The 23,651-nt window shown below is 50.1% G+C and overlaps 2 protein-coding genes across 2 annotated transcripts in view; one reads left to right on the forward strand and one right to left on the reverse strand.

The window, feature by feature from the left end:
• The window catches only part of LOC142558408 (major facilitator superfamily domain-containing protein 4A-like), a 397,460-nt gene that overhangs the window by 193,950 nt on the left and 179,859 nt on the right, over positions 1–23,651 (forward strand). The gene's annotated exons all lie outside the window — the stretch shown is intronic.
• Positions 1–23,651, reverse strand: part of LOC142592804 (uncharacterized) — a 144,761-nt gene that overhangs the window by 111,896 nt on the left and 9,214 nt on the right. The gene's annotated exons all lie outside the window — the stretch shown is intronic.

Here is a 23,651-nt window from a genome sequence, read left to right on the forward strand (position 1 = left end):
ATTGTGGAATAAGATTTTAACGATTCGCCAAATCAACGCGGGTGAGCGTGGAGAATGGCTGGTTTCGCGGGTTAATGACGCGTCTCCCTCAGTGAAGGCCCTTTCTTCTTTTTCGGACTGCGCCACTTCAAGCGGCGAAGTGACTTTCATTTTTTTTTCTTTTTATTCTTGAGTGCGGTTATTACAAGGGATGGTGTGCCTTACTGACTTGTCGTCAGAGGGCGCAAGCGAAGAGTGTGAAGTGTAAACAGAGTAGCAAACGCTAGGTGGTCCTCGGTTTGCCCAGACCGTAACCTAACTGCAAAATGCTTTACTAGCATGTACTAGTTTCTTTCGCAATCACTCTAGAATTTTCTGTAACTGTCGTGGGTACTCTTAGTGATGCCTCTGTGCGTCCATTAAGGCAGCAATTCGGCACAGTGAAAAACGTGCGCGTTCTGTAGACCGGTCGTGCAGTAGGTTACTATGTTGTACGTACAAATTGCTGAAGCCATAAGAAAAGTACGTCAAATGGTGGTCAAACGATGCTTCCGAGGTTTTCGTTGTTTAATAGCTCTTGACGAATGATAGACTGAGCTACATTCGGAGCCGAATAACCAAAGACATAGTTAAGGCATTCAGGTTTCCCCATATAACACGCACCCATGTATACAAAGACACCCACATTTTAAGCCTACTCGAACCACAGTTCACTTTGGCCAAATTGCTTGTAAATGAGGTGTATGTGCTAACGAAGCAATCTTGGCGAAGCTGCAGTGCTATTAGTTGTCTAATTTTCTTACTATTGCATTATTAAGATAACTAGACAACTAATAGCTGTGTTGCTGAAGTTTTAAGCAACACCTAAGGAGTAAACGCGCGCACGAGGAGGTCAGGGCGTACGACTCAAATCCCAGCACGTCAACTCCCCCCCCCCCCCCCCCCCTCTCCCCGATCTTCCAGCGTGCCGCGGGCGCCGGCAACCCTCGGAGGCGTGGATCCGAAGAGCGGGGCTGCAGTATTCGATGCTATGCGTCAGGCGTGTAATGGCGGCGTTTCCATTGGGTTTCGGTGTCAAAAACGCTTTTTTTTCTGCTAGCATTTTTTGACACGTCCGTTCGTATTTAAACCGTAAAACTTTGCACGGAGGCTGCTCTGTCTGAAACTTCTTCTTCTTTTTTTTTCTTTTTTTTCTTTAGCGCGGTCCGGAATTTAGCTGCAGTTGGCCTTTAACGTTTAAGACTTGCGGTGTCCCGCGTCACGAGAGGGCTAGAGTGTGGCGTTCGTGCACATAAAGACAACATAGAAAAAAAAAGAAGAGAGATAAATAAATGAAGACATCCGTAGCGTAGCGTGCGATTCTTCGGAAGTATTGTTCCGACATTCGCCACTGCAACGCGCAAAAGCTTGAGATCCTTGGTCGTACGCTCAGACTTAAAAAAATAGGAATAAGGATAACAAAAGGCAGCCACGAGCAGAGATAGGGCGAGAGCGGTGCTGCAGTGTGGACGAATGAATGAACATGGATACTTTGAAGCAGAGTGACCAAATACCAATACAGAGACTAGAGGGTTGGGCAGAGAGGGGAAGGGGTCGCCCCTTTCCGCTCTCCCCTCGAGAAGGCGGACTGAGGCCGGCTGGCGTAACAGCGTAGCGTCACCGACGTCCTGTTGCCCCGCGCGAGCGGGTGGAGGATTGTCGAGCTGCCCATAACGGGCCCGGTGGTCGCGTCTTGGCTCGCTCCGTCGACGCGCAGCCCACGGTGGTGTCTCCGCTCGAAGGGAAACTCGACTCGACGAGTGCTCGGCGGGGGCGCGAAGCGTGCCGAAATGCGGTGACGCCGAGCGAGCGGAAAATGCTGGCGCAACTGCCGACGTATATGTGCGTGTAGAGGGAAAGCCTATACACGCAAGGGTGGCAACGGCCATCCCCGCCCGTGGCATCGTGATCTAAGTGTTCTATTTAGCGAGATTATGACTGGACGCGAGAAGACACATAGGGCTCTGTGTGTGTCTTCTTGTGGTCAGTCTTATCCGCGCTAAAAGAAGAAAGAAAGAAAAGGAAAGAGAACTCGGATCAAGATGTCATATCAACACGCCCGCATTGCTACTCCGATCGTCCGTGGGAGCCGCGTCGGTGAGGGATTCGCTCCGTATGTGCGCCAAAATGGCCGCGCGTTTGTACGCAGGTGTTCCGGCAGCGCTGCAGCCTTGGGAAGCGGGCTAAAGTTGATCGAACGGGGCTTGCAGTGGAAGATGACCGTGTGCAAATCTGTTGCCATTTTGATTTATTCGGCCCACCAGGGCTAGTAAACCACAAGAAGTTTACGAACCGCGGGATCTCAGCAAAACGTTCGATTTCCGAGCGGCCCATAACGGTGGTCGATAAGACCCAACATCACAATGTTGCTCGCATATGTACCGGTAGAGGCTGTAAATGCGAATGCTAGGCTGCGTTGTGAGGCTGTGTGGACCATTCGGCTTTTTTTCTGAGATATTGTGTTCCGTAAAATTTTGCGGTTCACTGTATTTTTTTGGGTGGGGGGGGGGGATATGAGGTTTCGGATTAATTGATTTGTACTTGAAGTTACAGTTAAGCATGCTGACTAACTGATTCACGGGGCTCAACGTCCTAAAGCAAAATGTGGTGTTACGAGGGAACGCCATAGTGGAGGGCTCCGCGTTAATTTTTGACCACCTGGGGTTTCTTAACGCTTCGCCCTCACCGATATGCGGCCGCCTTGGCCGGGATTCGAACCCACGACCTTCGAGTTCGGCAGCAGGACGTAGTACACCTGGTGATCCAACGCGCAGGCTTACGCGGGTGCCCGTAGATGAATCATGTGGACTAAGATTGGTTCTTTTCCTCTCTCAATTCGAGCGCGTTTCTCCACTGCTGGCGTGAAATGTTTACGAAAGGCAGTATTTGCGAAAGTAAAGCTGAATTCTCTCAAAGCGTGCGTATATACTGCGTAGCGGAACGCAGCATATTTGATTTCAAGCAACCATGACTGGGGAAATGCGAATTCCGAGCTCGCGTGAGATTATGCTCCCAACTTTGCTGTTTAACATACATCAAAACCTCTTGAATATTGGAGCCTCTGTCGCCGCTGGGATGCAAACAGAGACCCTATAAGTCATCATGCTCGTGGGGGTATGTATGCCTATATATGCATAGATTAAATTATGGAGTTTTACCTGCCAAAACCACTTTCTGATTATGAGGCACGAGGTAGTGGGGGACTGCGGAAATTTCGACCACCTGGGATTCTTTAACGTGCACCTAAATCCGAGTGCACGGGTGTTTTCGCATTTCGCCCTCATCGAAATGCGTATAGATTCCGCGTTCCGAAACCTTTTGACGTCGACTGTACATCCGGTTTCTGCATCCAGACACGATCGTGCTCCGTAATTGAGGCACCTGAATGAAAAGCTTGTGCCCTTCCTCACGAAGTAGGTGAAAGAGGAAATATTTGACAGCTTCATTGGCGTAACACGGTCAGCTCAGTAAGAAGTAAATGAGTTTCGATGAATAAGTACGTAAACTTATGTGTAATCTCTATGTCGGCAAGCGGCCGTCAATCACAGCAGTGCCGTGTTGGTTAAAACATTGAACAGGCACGTTATCTATCCGATTTCGACATGATCTTCGTTTGCCACCTAATCGGGGAATCACTACGCTCATGCAGAAATGCGACTCCGTCCGAGCCCATTGTACACAAGATCCTTTTTCTTATGGGAGATGTTGGCACAAACACGGCATTGTGAGCAGGATACTCGCCACGTGTGGTGACTTTGGCATCGACCAGCAGGAAAGCACGCGATTGTAAGAAGGTACTTGTGCAGGTGTGGCGGAACGCGCGTGCAGCGTTGTTCATTCTTCCCGTCCGGGACGCTCCCCGCGACGTAATCTGCGTTAACGTCTTATTTTCTGTCGCTGCGTCGTCAAACCGCTTTCCTGGACGGTACCACCCGGATCGCGATCCCGCCGCCGCCGCCAAATACGGGCAAACGCCAAGCGCCAAGCAACCGCAGTACAGGTGCGTAGTCGTATACACGCGCGCACGCTACACCGACGGCCGCGTTTCATCCAGCTGGCTCGCCTCCTCCCCCTCTTCTCCGATTGAGGAGTAAAGTTAGTAAAGTTGCGTGACGTCGTAACGGGCCGCGGTGACATCAGCCAAGCGACGCGCAGCTGTCCGTGACGTCGCGCGACCTTGATGACCGCCCGCCGTCGTCTGCCCGCGCTTTTGTCGAAACGCGTCGGCTCGCGTGGTTTCCCAGAGAATGCTGGCGCTTTGGGCGTCGTCGAGTCTCCCAGTGGGAGGCAAAGAGAAAGAAAGGTTTCGGGCCGGCATTTGTAGAAAAGCCGCTGTTGTTTATTGCTTGCTTTTCCTTTTCTTTTCTTTTACAACGCGTTCGCGTTCTCACTGTCTCCTAATCTCTAGCATTGAAATCGGGAAGTACGCGGACGAAGAAGAAACGTGTAGTGCGCACGGCGTATAGTTCGCGCTACGCTGTCTGCGCTCGCCCAATGTCGTCTGCTGCTACCGTCGTCTGCTGCGGAACATTAGCGTGGCTTCTCGCTTCTACTCCCCTCACCTCTTATCCATTACATTCAATTGCAGCATGTTGTGCGGGCGACGGCGAGCCGGAACGGGCGGCACATTCAAGGTGTTTCTTTGATCGTTCTTCACTCTGCGTCCCTTGCCTGCGATGCAGCTGCGTGTTTATACTTTTGCTTCTTACGCCTTTCTTATAGTGGATGAGGCTTTCTCCTTGGTTTTGAGTTGTCTGCTCAAGCGTCTGGAAATCTACTGGATTCTAGCACACCCCTCGCCGACGAAAGAAAGAGCGAAAGGATGCGTAAATGCAGAAGGTTAGCCTACTGCCCGACGAGCTGTGTGCTTTGCAGGTGCATGACGCAGGCTGCAGACATTCGCGTGAGCTTTGACGAAAGAGATCTGTTTGCACACTTCTGTAGAGACGCTACAGACTTCTATAATATTGAACTGGGTTGCTAAATTTTAAACTTTTCAAGTAGCAAAAAGATCGGTCTTCCCGTTATGGGTAGGCCACAGAACCCGCGAAAAACGAAAAGACTCCTGACAACGCACCTTTGAAGGTCCCGTAACCCATAACGTTCCCCCCCACCCCTCTTTTTTTTTTTTTTTTTTTTGACGTCACGCGATTCAACTGAGTTTGCTGGAGACTAAATTATTTGTTTGTCAATATGGCAGCAATTAGTATTAATTCTATAGAAACGAAGGACTGCACCTAGCGACATTTGAGATTATTTTTGGCTCAGAAACGGCCCCGAACGCGCAGGCATTTTCAAATCCATAACGTCACTGTGACGTGCCGGCCGTGTTGTTTGGGCGTGAAATTAAAAAAAAAATTGAACTTTGGACTTCGAATCAGTTCCTTGATAACGCAACACTATTTTCCAGGCCAAACATACGCAAACAGAATATTATCAGAATACTTTCGACGTCTAAGCCGGCTTGATGTCAGCCTTTGGTGTCCCAAACTTACTGACCACGGTCGACGGAAGTGCGCTAAAGTTTGTTTGTATTACACTGTTGGCACGATAACGTTATCACTTGTGGTACGCCCGTGCTGAACGTTTGGCTTGATTCAGTCATCGCATCTGGTTGGGTTTAGAGACATGGCCACAAACTAAACGGTTTTTGGGAAAATGTGCTCTTTATAATGTCTAACATATTACACAAACAAGTCAACAAATATTTGCGGGGAATCAGATGGCTGAGCTATTGAACCGCGTGAAAGTATTTCCGTGTTTCTGAACAAGTGCAAAGTTGTAGCTAGCACGATTAAAAGCTTTTTAAATGTGGTATTTTTAACGCTTCATAATTATTAACGATGGGCTTTAAGAGGAAGTTTTAGCTCAGGGGCTGCTGCCTGAATACATGGTAAAGGAGAAATAGTTTTTCTTGGCATCCAGTGCACCAAATTTGACGGGGTTTATTGCATTTAAAAGAAAAAGTTCAAATCTAGTGACTGTTGCAGAGAATTCTTGATTTAGGGCGTCAAAATGTTGTGAAAATTGTTGAAAATAGCAAATCTCCTGAAAACGAAACTATGAAGTCTACAACTTTGTAACTCGGCATTGAAAACCATATTACAATTCTATAAATTGTATCTAATAGCGCATCTAAAGCGGACAATATTGATGTATTCTATATGGCCCTCAAATGGACTACTAATATGTGAATAGGTCTTTTTCAAAGCCCTTGCAAACAATGTGACAAATTCATGGAAAATAGAAATTGGTACATTAAATTTGTCCACTTTGTGTACTTTAACTGATGCAATTTACAGAACTGCGATATCTAGAGCTACGAATTTACCCGCCGTGGTTGCTCAGTGGCTATGGTGTTGCGCTGCTGAGCACGAGGTCGCGGGATCGAATCCCGGCCGCGGCGGCCGCATTTCGATGGCGGCGAAGACACCCGTGTACTTAGATTTAGGTGCACGTTAAAGAACCCCAGGTGGTCAAAAGTTCCTGTGTCCTCCACTACGGCGTGCCTCGTAGTCAGAAAGTGGTTTTGGCACGTTGAACCCCATAATTTTTAGAGCTACGAATTTGTCTCCTAAAAACTTCGCGCCCTTAATGAAAACTGCATTTCTAGTAAAAACTAGAATTTATCATCGTCTCTCAAATGCAACAAATTTGATTAAAATCGACCCAGTGGTTATCTAAAAAAAAGCATTTCTGCGTTTTACACGTATTTGAATGAGCGTCACCGGAGTTGGGCACAAGTTAAAGCTTCCTCTTAAGCGCGGAAGGAACAAGAAAAAATCAAAGGCTTTAATTGCAGCTACTCCAGAATCTAACAATTATTACTACTCCATAGTCCTACCCTGTACTTGTTCGCGATTTTTTTTTTACCTCTTCCTCTATTTTGTTTCCACGCTTTTCAAGTACAGATATTTGTGCACTTTAGCCGCCGAATTATCTTGTCAAATGTTCCTGAGTATTTCTTCAAAACTATTTCTGCTCTGCGCTTCTCTGACTTCATACGAGGTCCAACTGTTCTCACCCCACACTGCCTAATTTGTGTATTTGGCATCGGCTCCCAAAGCAAGCCAGCCTACCGATCTTTGGTTAACTGCCAACCTCGACAAGTTTCCTTCTTTTACGGGTACGCCAGTGTATGTATATTGCTTGACTATGGGTATGACTTGCTGTTGCATTGACACCACGTAATTACTCATCTCTTAATTAAAGATAATTCCAGATTTCTCTGTGCTAAACTTAACGCCTAGGTTTGTCGCTGCGTTACCACACATATTCGCAAGTGTCTAAATTTCTTGCATTGTCCACTGGTAACACTATTTCGTCCGCACACATCAGTACGGTGATCTTCTGTTGCACCATTTGTCCATTACGCGTGTGTAATAAACCAAACAGTAATTCACTGCTTTCCAGTCGTTTTTCTATGCCCTTAACATAAAGCGAGAACAACAATAGAAACAGATGATATCCTTGCTTCGGTTCATGATGAGTTCCCGCCACTTAATTACACGTGCTGTCTCCCCATACAATTTGCACTCGGTTGTACCTATATATCTCCTTCAGGAGCTCCATGAAATATATATATGCCTGCGTGCACGCGTGATCAGCCGCGTTGGTGGTACATCTCGTGGCGCTGACTTTACGCAGATAAGACACATGACTTCCACTTGTTAATTTACTATGCTGCAAGACGCCAGGGGTGACGTAATTAGCAACATAAACCCTCTTGTTTTCCTTCGTTAAGAACGCCCTCGTAACAAAATAATTTCTAGCGTGTCGTGGTCGGACAAAGCGTCATTAGATGTTACCACCGGCGTTCCTACTGCCGTCTACGTCTGCGGTAACCGGATATGTTTTTAACCAATAAGCTAATTAGAGAGTTTTTAGCTTGTCCGCAAACTTCCTACCGTCTTATGGATTATCGGACTACCAGAGACGCGGACCAGAAGTAACAGTGACAAAGCTAACAGCGACACCCTGTCATGCTTTGGCAAGATACAGCACGTATCAGACACTTTTGTGTTGCGTGAGTGTTCTTCTCGAAGGAATATTATAGAAATGACTACAGGTTAACGGCGGGGCCACGACTAACGTTTCACATTAGAAGTTAACTCGCTGTAGTATTAGTTTTGTGCGCAACCTGGTTAAACTCTGCGTCACAAGATGTCGCGTTGCCAGCGCTGTTGCTGCTAGTATCCATCCAGGGGTCAGTGAGAGGGCAGCAAGCCTGTCATAGGTTATGGAATTCAGGGATGGTAAAGAAAGGCTTAATGCTATCTCCGATGGAGAAGTGTAAAAGACGACTGGAATATTGGTGGCGGAAAAGCAGGGAACTTAAGTATATTTTAGGGCAATAAACTTCTTTCTCAATCGATGATTTGTTAACTCGAAGCATGGGTCTTAAAGACCGAAAAAATGCGCGGACAGAAACGTAAGCGTGACAAGTTCGGTGGCATCCATCCGTCATTCCCCCGTTTCAAAAGGCACGTTCCTAATGTCCATCTCTCTCTCTCTCTCTCTCTCTCTCTCTCTCTCTCTCTCTCTTTCGCAAGCCGGTATTCCGCAAACGGTGATGCGTTTGTAGACGAGCTAACCACTCCGCGATGCTCCCTATAAAGTACTTAATCTCGCCGTTACCGCGCGGTCATGTCCGTCTTCATTGTTCTCGGAGAGCCCCTTTGTATAACAGTGCCTGGGGCTGCCTCCTCCGGGCTCGCTTCCAAGTGCAAGCTTTCCCCGCGCAGTTGCTCGTCCGCGGCCAGTGAGGAAACAGGCAGCTAACGGACGACCGCAGACCCGATCGCGCCCATCGCTGTGCGGGCACCTATAATGCGGTTTGCCGGTTCTGCCCACATAGTGAGTGCTTGAAAGCCTGACAACGTATAATTACCGAGAACGCCTCGCGATATGCGCGGTTGTCGCGGCGTCCCTGTAGCCTGCCACCGATCGCGGATGTCGGCGCGGGTTATGCGAGCCCCCTCGACCGTCTCCGCGGCAGGGCACCGTGCGCATTCCTGCGGTTCCTGGCGTCGAGTGCCTTCCTTGTTTCGTGCAGTCCGCCAGCGATCGGAAAGCCGGCGAGACGCCGACAGTGTAGCGACAATCGTCCTTGTGTGTGCGTCGCAGCACGTGTCCTGCTTTCCCTTCGTATTCTGCCCCGCGTCGTCTTTGGCCGCCGTCTAATCTATAACTGCTGAGTTGGACTTTATAAATGACGTGCCTGCAGTTTATTTTATCATTGTTTGTGATATTTGCACCAATTATCGTCTCGCAGAAGAGGAGTGTAGCTTTCGCCGCCAATATTCGCGCACATACACTTACACATACACTTACACATACATACACATACACATGCACTCGCACACACGCACACACCCATGAAAAAAAAAACAGAACCAACAAAAACGATCAGTGAAGGTAACCAAGCGGACGTAATAATTCGTCTCAAGGTGTTCGCTGCGTGCTGTCGTTAACTTTTTGTGTGTGTGGTGAGCTTATTTTAAACAAATGACTGGTGTATTTTGGTCCACTGTTCTCGTTTGTGGATTGCTACAGGTTTTGCGCCAGCGCTTACGAGTATATTCGGAAAGCGGATTTGATGCGACACGCAACGACACCACATGCGAAAAAACCCAAACCCAAAGGAAGTCAGCTGTTCCGAGATTCGGACTCGCACACTTAAGGTATACGCATGTTTAAGATTTCCGTTACGTGAGAAATAAGAGTAATAGAGATCGATGGTGAGATGAAACGCTTCCAATTGGCTCGCGCGGTGGGCTTTCAGGGGTCGTCCTTGCCCGCGCGAAGGACGCGATCCGCGGAATGCACGTGCCAGCTGACTCTGCACGAGTTGGTCGGCCCAGAGTGTGGCCACGTTAATTGCCTTCTCCTCCCAGAGAGATGAACGACCTCCTCCTCCCCCGTTCCTGTGTCTCGTGCCAACTGACTCTGTAGAAACGAAGCGCCTAACGGAACCCAACTATACTCTGGCGGTTGCGTGGGTTTCGGCATGTTCGCTATATCGCTTCACTCCACGTATGTTCGCTTTTTTCTTTTATACTCAGTTCCCCCCCCCCTTTCCCCCTACTAAGAACGGCGTCTTTAGTAGACGTGGTGTATACAGCAATCGTAGAAACGAGCGACGCCGCTTCAAGCGTTGGTGTTCCCGAGTCCTGCCCTTACGTCGCATCGAACCAGTGTAGACGCTAGTGCTAAACTGTTCTAAACAAGCCTATAGAACGGGATGAAGACTTGAACAGTGGTCACGGCTAAACCATACTGTGGCTGCATACTCCCGCACCTCGTTAGGACAAAGCTTCTCCGAATCTTCACTTTTTTTTCCCTATAGCACCGCTGAGAAATGTAAGTCTCTTTCTTTGTCTGTTATACTATGTAATAATGTCTCATTGCTTGAAGAGTGCTTACAGGTACACTTTGTGTAACCTCTCCTGCTTGGGCAGCGTAGCTGCTTGCAGTTTTGCGAAATAAATAAATAAATAAATAAATAAATAAATAAATAAATAAATAAATAAATATCCTTGGGGAACGGCAAGGTGAGGGTTCTGCTCCGTTCTCCGGAGCCCGTGTTCACAATACTTCTGCTGCGTTAGAACACTCCGTGGGTCATTCCAAGGCCTGCGCTCCAATGCCCAACCAGTCGAGATAGCGATCGGTGTGATAACAACCGCGGTGTTGGGTCAATGTTAGAAGGAACTCACAAAAGAGAATTCCTGTCAATGTCGAGCAGCGCTCTGCTCGAACTGATTTACAGCTGTGCTGATTGTACGTGGGGCACCGAGGGCCTCTTGTGTAATGCGTTAACGTTGACGTAAATTGCTCCACTGTGTGTTTGGAGACACAGCCTTAATTTCTCTTACCTATATCGGGATCTGACACCTCTGTAAGAATAGGGCAACGGAAGCGGCCAAGTCTGAAGCTCTACACAGTCAAAATGAAGCGGAAGGAGTAGTTGACGTTTAACGTAAAACTAGAAGCTAAGAAACAAAATCCCCGTGCGAGTACTTTATCACGATACATTTCGCCGCTAAGTAAAAATGCTTTGTTGCGCCGTTGTACTACAGAAACGATTGCCCGCCAGAGCTACAGGCTGTGCTACGCATCGTTGGCACACAGGAAAGGCACGCCGGTGCCTTTCCCGTGTGCTTTTTAATCTCTGCATTTCTGGCGGGTACCTTTCTCCCTTTTTGTCATCATTACGTCACCGCTATCATAAAGAAAACCGAGTCGGTAGTAAGTACTTTTCTTTGCTAGCTAATTGTCGACTTTATGTTGTGCTGTTCATTGAAAACATGAACAAACTTGCCTACTTCCCACTTCAGTAGCCGTTATGCAAATTAGTTCCTATGTATACGCTGTAATGTAATAACTAACGACAACATCAAAAAACCAGAAGCAAGACAGAGGGAGGGAAAGATGGAATCGGAACGAATTAATGAATTAGTTAACTAATACTAAGACAGGCAAGTTCTTGCTAAGGCAGTCAGTTCCGTTTTCGCTCTGTAGAATATATACTATATACTACGATAAGGCCAGGCTCCATTCCAAGGTTTGCGCCCTTACATCGAAAGCGTATCCCTAGCCAGCCATTTCAGCAGCTCGGAGGACAGGTTACCATGACTTGCGAACGAAGCTACTTATCCTGATCGGCAGTCCCTTTCAGACTCGTGAACCGAGCCGTAGCAGCGCGAGAACAACGTGCGAACCCCAGAAACAAAAGAGGCGAGAGAGACAGAAAGAACTAAAAACGGGTGGCAGCAAGAGGAAGAGCGGCAGTTCGCGGGGTGAGGGCTCAGCGCGAGTATAAGAAGACGTCTCGGTCAAGACACGCAGACACACGTGACTGCCGTCAGCGGAGGGGCGCTTTCATACCCCGCTACCGGGCTACCGGCAGGCCGGAGGTGCTGTCGATCTAAAACGGGTCGACGGTGACCGGCCGCCGTCGCCGAACTTGCTTCTTTCGTATAGACCGCAGCTCTTCCTTTTTTTTTTTCTTTCTCGGTGCCGTATATGCTGATCTTCCACCACCGCCGAATGACCGAACGGTCGCCCTCGCTTTGTTTCTGAGCGCTCTCGAAGAAGGCGCGACGTATCCTCGTGCGCCGCCATGATCCGTATCCTCGCGCGCGGCTGTTGCTGTCGGTTCCGATTCTTCGATACGCAGCTGTAGCCTGAATTACCCGCATAGGGCATTGGCGTTACCCTGGTATGTTGTTGACGCACGGCTGCGTTAGACATATGGGAATTCACTGACGGCAACCATATGAGGGCGAAGACGGCGACATTCCGGCAACAGACCGGCAACATTCGCACCGCGTGTAAATGTTGCCTGGACAGGGCGTATACCTCAGATGGTGCCTCTGTAAGGGACTTGGCCAAAGCTCGCTGGTAGAACTGCAGGAAATACTTTAGAGGGAACGAGAAACTGCGGATGCGAGCGGGTTGGCCATGCTGCCCTTAGAAATGACGTCAACGAACGTGTGAACGAACGAACACTGGCTTCTCCGTGCGCTGAAGCGTTAGTGGTAGCTTTAGTGCTGCTACCCCGCACGTTAGATAAACGCGTGTAGTTAAAGACACTTGCATACAGCGAGATGGACGAATAGCTGCAACGAGCCCATTTGGCGACGCATGCGCAAAGCAGGTTCTTTCGAACGAGTCGCGTATACGGCGCGAACGCACTTCTGACGGGCTGACACTCCCGCGTTCTCTAAGAGCGTGTCGGAGCAGGAAAGGAGAAGGGGGAGAGGCGTTGTTCTCCAGCTTTCGAATTTATTTCGTCCCTCGACATGCGTCGACGTGCAGCTGCTAAGATGAATTTTCTTTGCTTTCGAACATACTTTGCAGCGTGTCTCGTAGTGCCGTCTCTCGCCCAGCAGCGTCACTCACGCAATCAAGGTTCGCTCTAATGACGCGACTGTCAGGCGACAAATAAACAACACCCAAAATGCTTTACCAAGGCCGCCACGCAGAGGCGAATGAAAGTGAGCGTCGAGTGCCTTATCGCGTCAAAAACACGCCAGTATGAGGCGATACGAAGCTAAAAAAACATTGAACAACGTTTCTGTCTAGGCTTTTTTTTTTATGTCTTTTTTCTGGGTGCCGCCGAGGTCGTGCACCACGGCCGGTGCGCAATTGTCCGTCATTCATCAGCGGCGCCTAAACGCTCGCGTTAGTCATCGCCACGTCGTGGACGCGTTGCTTTCTGTCACCGCGTCGCTATGTTATGCCGTTCCTAAAAGAGTCACACCTACAAGATACGCGCGCAAACGAGCCGCGCTGTCTCGGCAACAGATTGACTACGCCCATGCGCGCGAGTGCAATGACAGTGCTTTCGACACACATCATTTGCCGCGTGACAAGCTTGCGAAACGCAAACGATCGAACTCTCGACATGTTGCGGCGCATCACTAACCCTCCGAACTTTAGTTTCCAGCAAGAAAAAAAAAAAAAGCCAGAGGGAGCTCTGGTGTAGTGCGACTGTGTATATTTTTTAGCCGCCGTGCTGTAAATATGTACGCAGTTCTCCTTGAATTTATCCTCTCTGGTATCCTCTCCGCCTAATCATTTACTGCCACGTAGAATTAATGGGGATGCTCCTAGTGAGCCGCGGTTATTTTGACGTCGCTGCTTTCGTCACGCAGGGCTTCGCAATGAAAATTTCGGGCCTACATGACGCCATAAATCAGCTTGTTATGGATCTATCTAGGTGGCATTGGCTGAACCCCCAAATTTGCCTCTCCCGTATACCGCTACCTGCATAGTGCCGAAGTTCCCTCAGTAATTTTTGTAGGAAGCCACTTTCAGAACAGTCAGTTTTGGAATGCCGACGTGAACTGTCGTCGCAGCAAAAGTCGGTCAAGGCTCTGTTGACTTTTCTACGTGACAGTGGCCTATTAGAAAGACTGTAATGACCCCATTTCGTCCCTTTTCATATTTTTCGCTTTTATTTTTGTCACGCTCTTCTTTCCGTCTTTATTTCCCCTTTCCCTTCCCCTAGTGCAGGGTAGCAAACCGGACGTTTTAAGTCTGGTTAACCTCCCTGCCTTCCTCTCATTTGCATCTCTCTCTCTCTCTGTCTTTGTAGGAAGCTGCATGACTCAGACAAGGCGCACGAGAAATGAAATGAAATTGAAAAAAAAAATCGTTTGCGCAGAAACTCTTAGTTTTCTAATTGTACGTAAGCATTGTGCCACTTGCTCACCTCCACGCAGCTCGGTGTCATTATCAATGTTGTGAAACTTGATCCGACCAGTACAAACAACCGCGCTGCGGCGACACGAACTGCTACGGACTGCAGCGCAAGGTAAATTCATGAGGCAAACAAATAACGACAGGTAGCGGCGCCAGGTGGACTGATGGCGTTCCGATCGTTATAAGCCCTTATCGCTCTTTAGCGAATTGTCCATCCGCGTTGAACTGCGTCGAGTGCTGTTAGCTTCGTGTGCGCCGCGCTGCTTAGTTCGCGTTGAAGCGAGAAGCAACACGAAGGTCAATTCAGTCGGCGCTGCGGGCCTTATCTTGAAAGCGATCTGCAATGGCGCCAGTGTGGCGAGTGCTGTTAGCTTCGTGCGCCCCGTGTTCTCCCCGCTTAGTTGGCGTTGAAACGACAGACAGCACGAAGGTCAATCCGCTCGCTGCTGCGGGCCTTATCTTGAAAGCGATCGTCTTACTTGACGGACGGACGGACGTTTTTCCTCGTTGGGTAAGCATAAAACTGCTTGCGGACAGAAGACAAATTCCAGCGGCGATAAAGCGGCGAAAAGTGGTGTCGGCCACCGCGAGATGACTGCCGCGGCGACGCCTCGCATTGCGCCACGTCTTTTGCGCCGCCTAACCATCTTCATCTACGCGAGAGGCGCCAATTCGGGCGCGGGCGCGCGAAGTGCGACAACGCCCATCGCGGAGGTCTCGGGGAGAGTTGGGCTTTATGAATAGTGTAATGCGTTCGCGCGCCGGATAACGACTGCGGCGCAGAGACGGCGAACCTGCAGTGTTCGTCGGCGCGCTCTGCAGTCACGAGGAAAGACTTATATATGGGCATGCGCGCGTAGCGTGACTACGTGTTTCGTATATGTGTGCCCGATGACGCCGGCGCCCTTGTAATGTGGATTCTCGACTCAGTTGCAGTGCATGCGTGCCGTGACGGGAGAGCCGAGCGCAGATATGTAGCGAAAGGCGCACTGCAATCACGTGGTGTGCAGCACATGATCTATGCAAGAGCATGGGCGATCTTTCTTGGGCTCCGCATAAGGACTTGCTCGGTACTTGTTAGGCATTCCGAAGGCGTTGACAGTGCAGGTTTCTGCAGAGCATCTCCGCGTTTCGCGCATCGGGTGTCTCGAAAACTATTCGAGCGAGGCAGCAAAGTGAAAGGTCGCTGCAACCCTGGCTTGCAACACCAGATCTCCTAGCCCTTGCGTGTGGGCAGATGAATGCTTAATCTATATCGAGCTAGGCGAGGCACATACGAACGTCAACATTCGTTATACGCATTGCCTTTGGGTCCCATGCAATTTCGCTTTGCTGAATTCTTGAGAGAAATAATCAAGTTATTAAAAAAATTATTTTGATCCCACAATATGCGTGAATCGTCCATAACAGGAGTTTCCTATGATGTGCTCATTTCTACTCCTTCAATTCTGTTTAGTACAACGTTCTCCATTTCTCAATGCACACTCGGTTCCCATTTTGTTCACTTCATGTCTCCCTACCCGCTCGGCTACTTCTGTGGCCGACGTCCTCGAATTTCTGCGGTCGTCGTCTTCACTTCCCGCCTCTTGTAGTGCTTGCCTGATGGGGCACCTACCAAGTGGTACATCCCCATTCTGCGGAATTAGCCAAGGATGTTCACATACCTATAGTGACACTTGCCCAAGTTGTTGTATACAAGGCAAGGAAGCAGCCAACAGCTAGTAGCTAGGAGCCTCTACCCAGCGCACGCAAAGAGGAAGAGGCAATGAAAGTTTCGCTATGAAAGTAGCGGCAAATTGGCCTCTGTGGTGAAGAAGGAGGTAATGGGCTAACTTCGAATGCTCGCTTGCGATGGTCTCCACTGCAGGTACGCCGCTTGCTTTATCCCTGTCCGGACATATACAGCCTTCATATAAGCCCACTACCGATGAAATGTGCGCTTTGTGGCCTGTCCCTGTTTTCTAGACCCCCATGTATGATCATCGGTAGTGATATCCTGGTCAGCTGAGCACGTGTACGAACGCGTGTTTCCGACCTCCATCTTCCTCCCAACTCTTTGTAACTCTCAATTCTCTTTTCGCTTAACAGAACGCCGCGCGCTAACCTTTCAAAATCGAAGTTTTCTTAGCCCTCCATTCTGCGAGAACTGCTGTACTGCCTTGTAGACGACAGCTTTGAGCACTGCCCTTATGTGTCTCCCGGGTACGCGGCGAAACGGACAACTTGCTGCGGACTACTTGTCTTGCCGAGCATGGAGATTCCCGAGTCAACAAAACAGGCCACTGCGTCACTCATGGGGTATAGAAGGCATCAATTTATTTGCTTTATACTCTGCATCTTCCCGCATCCCAGCGTAGGGCACAGATCCATTGCTTTCTTAATACAGTTTCTTAATTCAATCATTCGCTTATGTGTTCTGTGCATGCATTTTTCATCACCATTCTTCCCTTGATAAGCATCATACATCGCCTTGGTCGCAAAGAGAGCTAGCAGATACAGGCGACGAAGTCGTACGCGTTTATTCCACCATCGCTGTTGCTCGCTAACTGAAACAAGCTTCGAGTCGTTTAGACTCCAACATTGCGCTTAATCTGCTGTTTAGAGAGCAGCTCTTTGGCGCCTGTTCCTGCGTTTAGCGTCTCGACGTCGTCCCTCGTCGTAAACGAGAAAACGAACACAGCGAAGGTTGAAAGAGCGAACGTGGAACGCAGCGGGGGATGAAGGACAGTGACAGCGAAGAGAGCGCGACGAAGAAAGCGGAGCAAAAGGAGGGTGTGGCGAAAGCGCGAGAAGAAAAGCGTAGTGTTGCGCAAGACGGGCTCTGCGGTGACGACCACTGCGAGATGGCACCAGAGTAGCGCGCCGTCGTCTGTTCATCGACGGAACGCGGCGAGCTACTCGCTTCCTCCGATACCACATACGGAAACAAAGCGCTGCATGAGCACACGGTCTGTCAGCGGCGGCCGCTGTGAATCGCGCCCACGCGTCACCCTCGAGCTGCCCCTCGCCTTCTCCTGGTTAGTGCGGCAGTCGCGCCACTCTTCGCTCTGTTTGCAATGTGCCGCACGAGACAGATTGTCTGCGCCAGCCAACATATCGCGAAATGAAAACACCTGTAGAGCTGCGCTCAAATTTGGCATTAGGGCGTATCGTAATCGTCGGTGCATTTTTTTCTGCTCCCCCCCCCTTTTTTTTTTTTGCTGCCAATTATACACACTAGTCGCACGCCTGGTCGTATACCACGGTGTTTCGGCTGTGCGACTTCGAGATTGATGTGTTCGAGGTTGGTTGTTTATCACGTGCCGAGTGCGGGCTACAGTCCTGAAGATGCGGCGCTGTTTCCTCGCGAGGATCATTAGTGGATGGAGCAGGCCACCAAGGTATGTGGCTGCTGGACAACGTATGATGCGTTCTGCAAGATTTCGTGCGCCCACCACCGAAGTGCGACAACGGTAGGGCGGGTAATGTGCGAATGAAGAGTATGTAGACGTCATGCCTGTGTGATTCCACGCGTTTATGGCAGCTATTAGTCCGAAGCCTCGCCTGTCGAACATCATTGTGCCAGCCTAATTGAGGACGCGCTGACACGCTTTTTGCACTTTTCCGAACAGCTTATACAAGTGTGGAACACATTTTCACTGTAGTTTGCGGGACAATAACACATTTGTCTTGCGGAAAAAGAAAATTACACATGGGCATGCGGAGACGATTTTACGAGGTGTGAAACGGCCACTTCCAAAAATAAAGGTCTCATGGTCTCGTTATAGGTTCTCCGAGTGCGAAAACTTGGGGCCACCGACCAGAATGGTAAGGAATAAAGACGCGCTCCCTCTTAACGACCCATCGCTTTCGTGACTAGCAGCTCCCATCGATGTGGACTGTAACGGCCCGACTTCACCATGGCGTAAACCCTTCGCATGTTGCGGGAGGGAGGAAGCCTCACTGGGTGGTCTCGATGTTGAGCGTAATTCGCTCGCATGAGCTGCGTTCCACTGCTCCGAGGAAACGCGGCCACCGCGATCAAGTTCGCGTTTTACGAGTCGCACGCCCGTCGAAACGGGCCATTGCCACCGAACAGGAGCAGCTGTATAGCAACGGCACCCGCAACATAGAAACAACGGCGTTTTCTTGATGCCCACGTCTTCCAGACAACTCGGCGGTGTGGCGCCCGATTCGGCAGCCATTTCTCGGACGTTAAACCCAGAACTGCCAGGCGGCCCTTTCACGCTCTCATTTTGTGGCCTATACGCGAGACGACCGCATATTTCACGCCCTTCGCGAAGCTAAAGCGCAGTAGCGGCCCCCGCCTCGTCTTCCCGCTTTCAATTTCGACGTCATGAAAGGGCGCACGCGCGCTTTTGCAGAGCGCGCGCGACGACGTCGCGTCGCCGTCGTCACTCAAGACGCCGCGAAACACGGGAGTCCCCCCCTTTATTTCCTTCTGCACGCGAAAGGCGCTACGCCTCCATATATTACTCTCGTCGTTCTTTCCTTCTTTCTTTCTTTCTTTCTTTCTTTCTTTCTCATTCTGCGCGGTGGATTGGCGCGCCGCGGCCCTCCATCTCGGAGGCCAGCCGTATAGAGATACGTCTCCGCGCACGTGCCGGGATTTCCCTGCTCGCCGCCGTATATGTATATACAGTGCGTATACTGCACTGCGAGCTGAGCGCGTGTCGACGCGCGTACACAGCGGCGCGATGCATGTATGCATGTCGTCGTCGACTTGCGTTCCTCGTGTATACAGCGTGCGGGCCGCGTGGGAGTTGACACGCCCGCGCTCCTAAGCTGCTCGCATACGGGAGGTGAAAAAAAAAAAAAAAGCTAAAGCGGATTTGTCCGTTGGCTTATGTACAGCTCGCCCCGGTGGCGTACGCGCATGACGTACTACCCGTGTGTGTACGACTACAACAGCGTTATTATGCCATCTGTTTGGGGCTTGCACGCAGCAATATCTGCGCTTGTGCGTGCTCGGATGTATGACTAAGGTTACTGCATGCTGATGGGGGTGCAAGATGTACGTGAGATGGGGGGAATCACGCGAACGTGTTTAGCCGGGAACCGCTGAAAGAAATGTGTTATGCGTATACGGCCAGTCCCGTATAGGGCGTGATGGGACGGTCTCACGCTGACGCTTAATCATTTCTGAGAAACCTCCGAGTCGGCTGACGGAGCGTACGCTGGACGTACGAGAATGACGTTGCGGTTCCTCAGTGATTTTTCGTTTTTCATTCAGTCTACGGGCTTCGGGAGATTACTATACAACGTAGAGGTACAGACAGGGGAACAGAAAAGTCCGTGTGGGAGATTCATTTGCCGAGAAAACCATGCAGGATTTCAGCATCCCCGAAGGTGGCATATATAGACTGAGGCAATAGGCGACTTTATAAGTCAGCAACTAGGCCTTTTGTATAGGAGTGCAAGGTGTGGGTGTGCGTGCGTGTGTGTGTGTGTGTTTATAAGCGGCATCGCGCTTGCTTGTTTATATACGTGGGTGGTTGTGTGTGTGTGTATGTTTTTCGCTTGTGCGCGCGTGCTTTGAGTTTAGGCGGCGATAAAGAAAAGCCCGGCTCGCCTATGCGACCGCCGGGAAGGTCTCGTACGCCTACGCGAGTGCGGCCGCCGTATATAGGGCTGGCTGTACGTGCTCTGAGCGTAGTATAACGGTGCCGCCCCGTTAAGGATAGCGCTGTCCTTCATGTTCCTGTCGAGGCGCCCGATCAGACTGGATTGATCGAACTGGGAAAGATCTTTTCATGCTTTTCGCCAACTTCGAGCGCGTTAGCAAGTTATGGGTCTTTTCTTTTTTAGCTGGCGTCTGCGGTTCCGCGGCAGGAGCGAAAGCCGTGCTAGATGAGGGATGTTTTTCACTGCTTTTTTTTTTTTTCTGCGACAACTGTCGAGGGAATAAGTTGTCTCAGCTTGGAATCGCTACCGGTGACCCAGCGTCGGTACCCTAAACGCTGTGCAGTATTTGAATATCGCTGAGGGGTAGTGCGTTTTTCACGAGTGGATTTTTCATTTTCTTTCTTTTTTTTTTTTTTCGTGCAACTACGAGTCCTGCCCGCTGCGTCGCTCGTTCGTTCACTGGTGCGCTCAATCAATCGCTGGCTCATTTACACGCTGTCTCACTCACTCTCATTATTCACTCGTTCAGTCGCTTTCACAGTCGTCCATTTACTCAATAGCTCACTGATACATTCGCTTAGACACTCATTGGATCACGCGCTCAATGAATCGCTCACTGTTCCTTAACGTACAGACTCACTCGCTCATTCATTTCAACCTCAACCGCGCGTTCATTCGCTTCCTCGCTTGTTCGCGCTCTGACTGATCCACTCACTCACTCACTCACTCACTCACTCACTCACTCACTCACTCACTCACTCCTCTCCATCGCTAACCCGCTCGCAGCTGCTCTTTCACTCTTCCAATCGCCTTCTCAGCATTCACAACAAATGGTTCGGATTACAATGTCCTCGCTGCGCTACTATCGACAACAGTTCAGTATGTTAGCGTTGTGTTCCCGCCGCGCATTATTGACAATGGAGGCCGCTTCGTGCAATTCGAGCTGCGTGTGTCGGGTCTTGAGCCTTCGGGAACCTTATGACGCTGCACTTTCGTGCGAGCTGCAGACCAGGTTAAAGACGTAGGCGCCATGTTCGCACACAGCGCGATGCGCCGCGCGTTTGCAGCTACGGGTCGGTCTAGGCTTGCGCCCGCAGGCGCGCCTCAGCGCGAGCGATGATCGACGCGGCGATCAACGAAGAGAAAGCGCTCGAGAAAGAAAGACAAAGCGGCAATCGGAAACAATGAAGCCGAACTCTCGTCTTCCACTCGGAGGTGAGAAAGCTCATCGAGACGCACTCTTTTGTTTCAGCAGCGACAGACCGCGCACGCGGACAGGCGCCCGCACATCCGACCGCGGTCGAAAACAATGCCGTTCGTTTATGTTTTTTTTACGAGAGCGCGCTTGGCGATAAAACGGCAGCCGGCTTTGCGAGCCCCGAGCACGCGCCGTTACCGGTCTATTGCCCCCGGGCCAACAACGGCGGCACAATGGCCTTTTTAAGTGTCTTGCGGCGGTTGGGTAACGCGGTAGCGCCTCGGAGTCGTCGCGCCAAAATCGCTTTTGTTTTCCATCCAGCGAGTACGTTCTGCGCTGCACTCTCTCTCTCTCTCTCTCTCCCCCTCTCTCTCCGAGTCGACTCTTTCTGACACGTTCATCGCACTCTGCCCGTCGACGAGACGACGATGTCGACAGACACATTGATCTGGCGCCCTCGTCGGGCTTTGCGAGCTAGACTACAGACTCGTGTCGCAACCGAGCTCATTGATTGAGGCGCTTCTGTCATTTTCCATGTAGGCAACCCCCCGTCCGTCTACAACATTCTCCTCCATTTGCTTTCTTTTTCTTCGTTTGCTCGGGTTCTTCTTGCCGTTCGTTCATTCCTGTGTCTTTCTTTTTCCGTTTCTTTCTTTTCTTTCTCTCTTTTTCTTTTTGACGACGGGACGCTCTATCGCTCAACGCCTTGGGGTGTACATACACCTCGAGGTAACGATGCGACTGTATGACGGTAGCGACGGCGACTTAGTGTTGTTGGGAAAGCGTTATCGCCGGCGCGCGAAGAGGCGGAGGCTTACGTGACCATTAGGCGTTGCGAAGTAACGATGCCTGATGATTATTTATTTATTTATTTATTTATTTGCACAAAACGCGCCGACTTTGATCGCCGTGGGGTCACAATGGCTGCTCATCACTCGCGTGGCCCTAGTGTATGTGCCACGAAAAAAGAACGCTATATATATCGCTGAAGGCGACGCACTGAAGTATAGGATCAGCAAAATATTCATCTCTGTTGCCCCGGCCCAATACTCACGACGCGGACTTTGTCATTGTTAAACGCAGTGCTGCCGTGAGATAACGCAGTAAAGGGTGGAGGAGAAGGGAGGGCACCCGCATCTCTCCCATCCTCTCAGAGAAGGGGAGGAATGAAAGGCAGGGAGGCTAATGAGGCTAAGTTCAGTTTGCTATCCTACACGTCGGGGATGGGAAAAGAAAAAAAAAGGAGAGAAGACATGAATCTTGACTGCACTTTCACATGCCCTGATCTATAGGGGCAGCATGTCTACAGCCGGGCACTGAAATCTGCCACCTTCAGGTTCTGAAGAAGCACTCGACTAGCTTTCTGGGTTAACGAACTGTGAGGCCAGGCTCCCAGGACCTTGACTTCTGTAAATGGCCTGTCGTCCAGTCTCGTCAGGACACACTGGAGAGTCAGTCATTGATAATCGAAGCGAGAACAGTGGCACAGGAGATGATTGATCGTCTCTCTTCACACTTGCACTTAGCGCACATGGGTGAGTCCGCCAATCCAGTACGATAGTTGCAGTAGTTAGCGAAGGCCACATCTACCCACAGCTGACACAGCAGTCTTCCATCACTTCGCGGAAGGGTTGTTGGTAATTTCAGCTTCAGTGGCGAGTCGAAGCTGTGTAATCCACAGTTAGAGTTCTGCGGAGTAGGCCAGTAACTCAACGTGATGGTAAGCGGGAGATTGCGAAGCTCTCTTGCAGCGTCTACTTTCGATAAAAACATAAGGTGTGTCGGCGCATCAGCCTTTGAACGTCGGGCAGCATCATCGGCGAGATGATTACCAGTGACGCCACAATGTCCCGGCAGCCACTGATAGATTATGTCATATGTCCTCGTTCAGAAGCACAGTAGCAAATTTCGTTGATTTAGGACACCAGCTGGTCGTAATTGCCACGTCGGATACCTTGCCAAATTTGGAGGGCTGCTTTAGAATCACGAAATATTGCCCATTTGCTGGGCGGTTCTTTCTCAGTGTATTCGACAGCAGCGCGAAGAGTGGCCAGTTCGGAACCTGTAGATCTGGTTATGTGTGAAGTCTTAAACTTGATGACGACCGATTGAGATGGTATAACAATGGCGCCCGTCGAACTTTCCGAGACCGAACCGTCCGCGTAAACATGGATTCGGTTAGCGTACGAACAATGCAAAAGTGCCAGTGTGATCTGCTTGAGAGCCGCGGTGGTCAGGCTAGCCTTCTACGCAATTCCTGGAACTGGAATTGCGAAGTGCACAGGAGGCTTTTCCAAGCACCGCAGAGGGGATGACGTTCTTGTTGCGGGCGAGTATCTCATTGACAAAGAGTGCTGGTTAACCGCAACTGATCTGGAAAACGCTGCCTTGGATCTTTTCTCAGGCAAGCGAGCAAGATGGTGGTCAGGAAGTCTGGATATATGGCGAACACGCGCCCGCAGTGCGCCGACAGTTATATAAGTCACTATTGGAGAGCGTCCTGTATATTGAAGCACAGATGCCACGGATGTGCCGCATGTTTTGCCTGCAAGAAGCCTTAGTATGTGGGCGATAGAGGTAAGCTCATATATGAGATGGG

Source organism: Dermacentor variabilis, chromosome 9, assembly GCF_050947875.1.
Source record: "Dermacentor variabilis isolate Ectoservices chromosome 9, ASM5094787v1, whole genome shotgun sequence".
Taxonomy (NCBI): Eukaryota; Metazoa; Arthropoda; class Arachnida; order Ixodida; family Ixodidae; genus Dermacentor; species Dermacentor variabilis.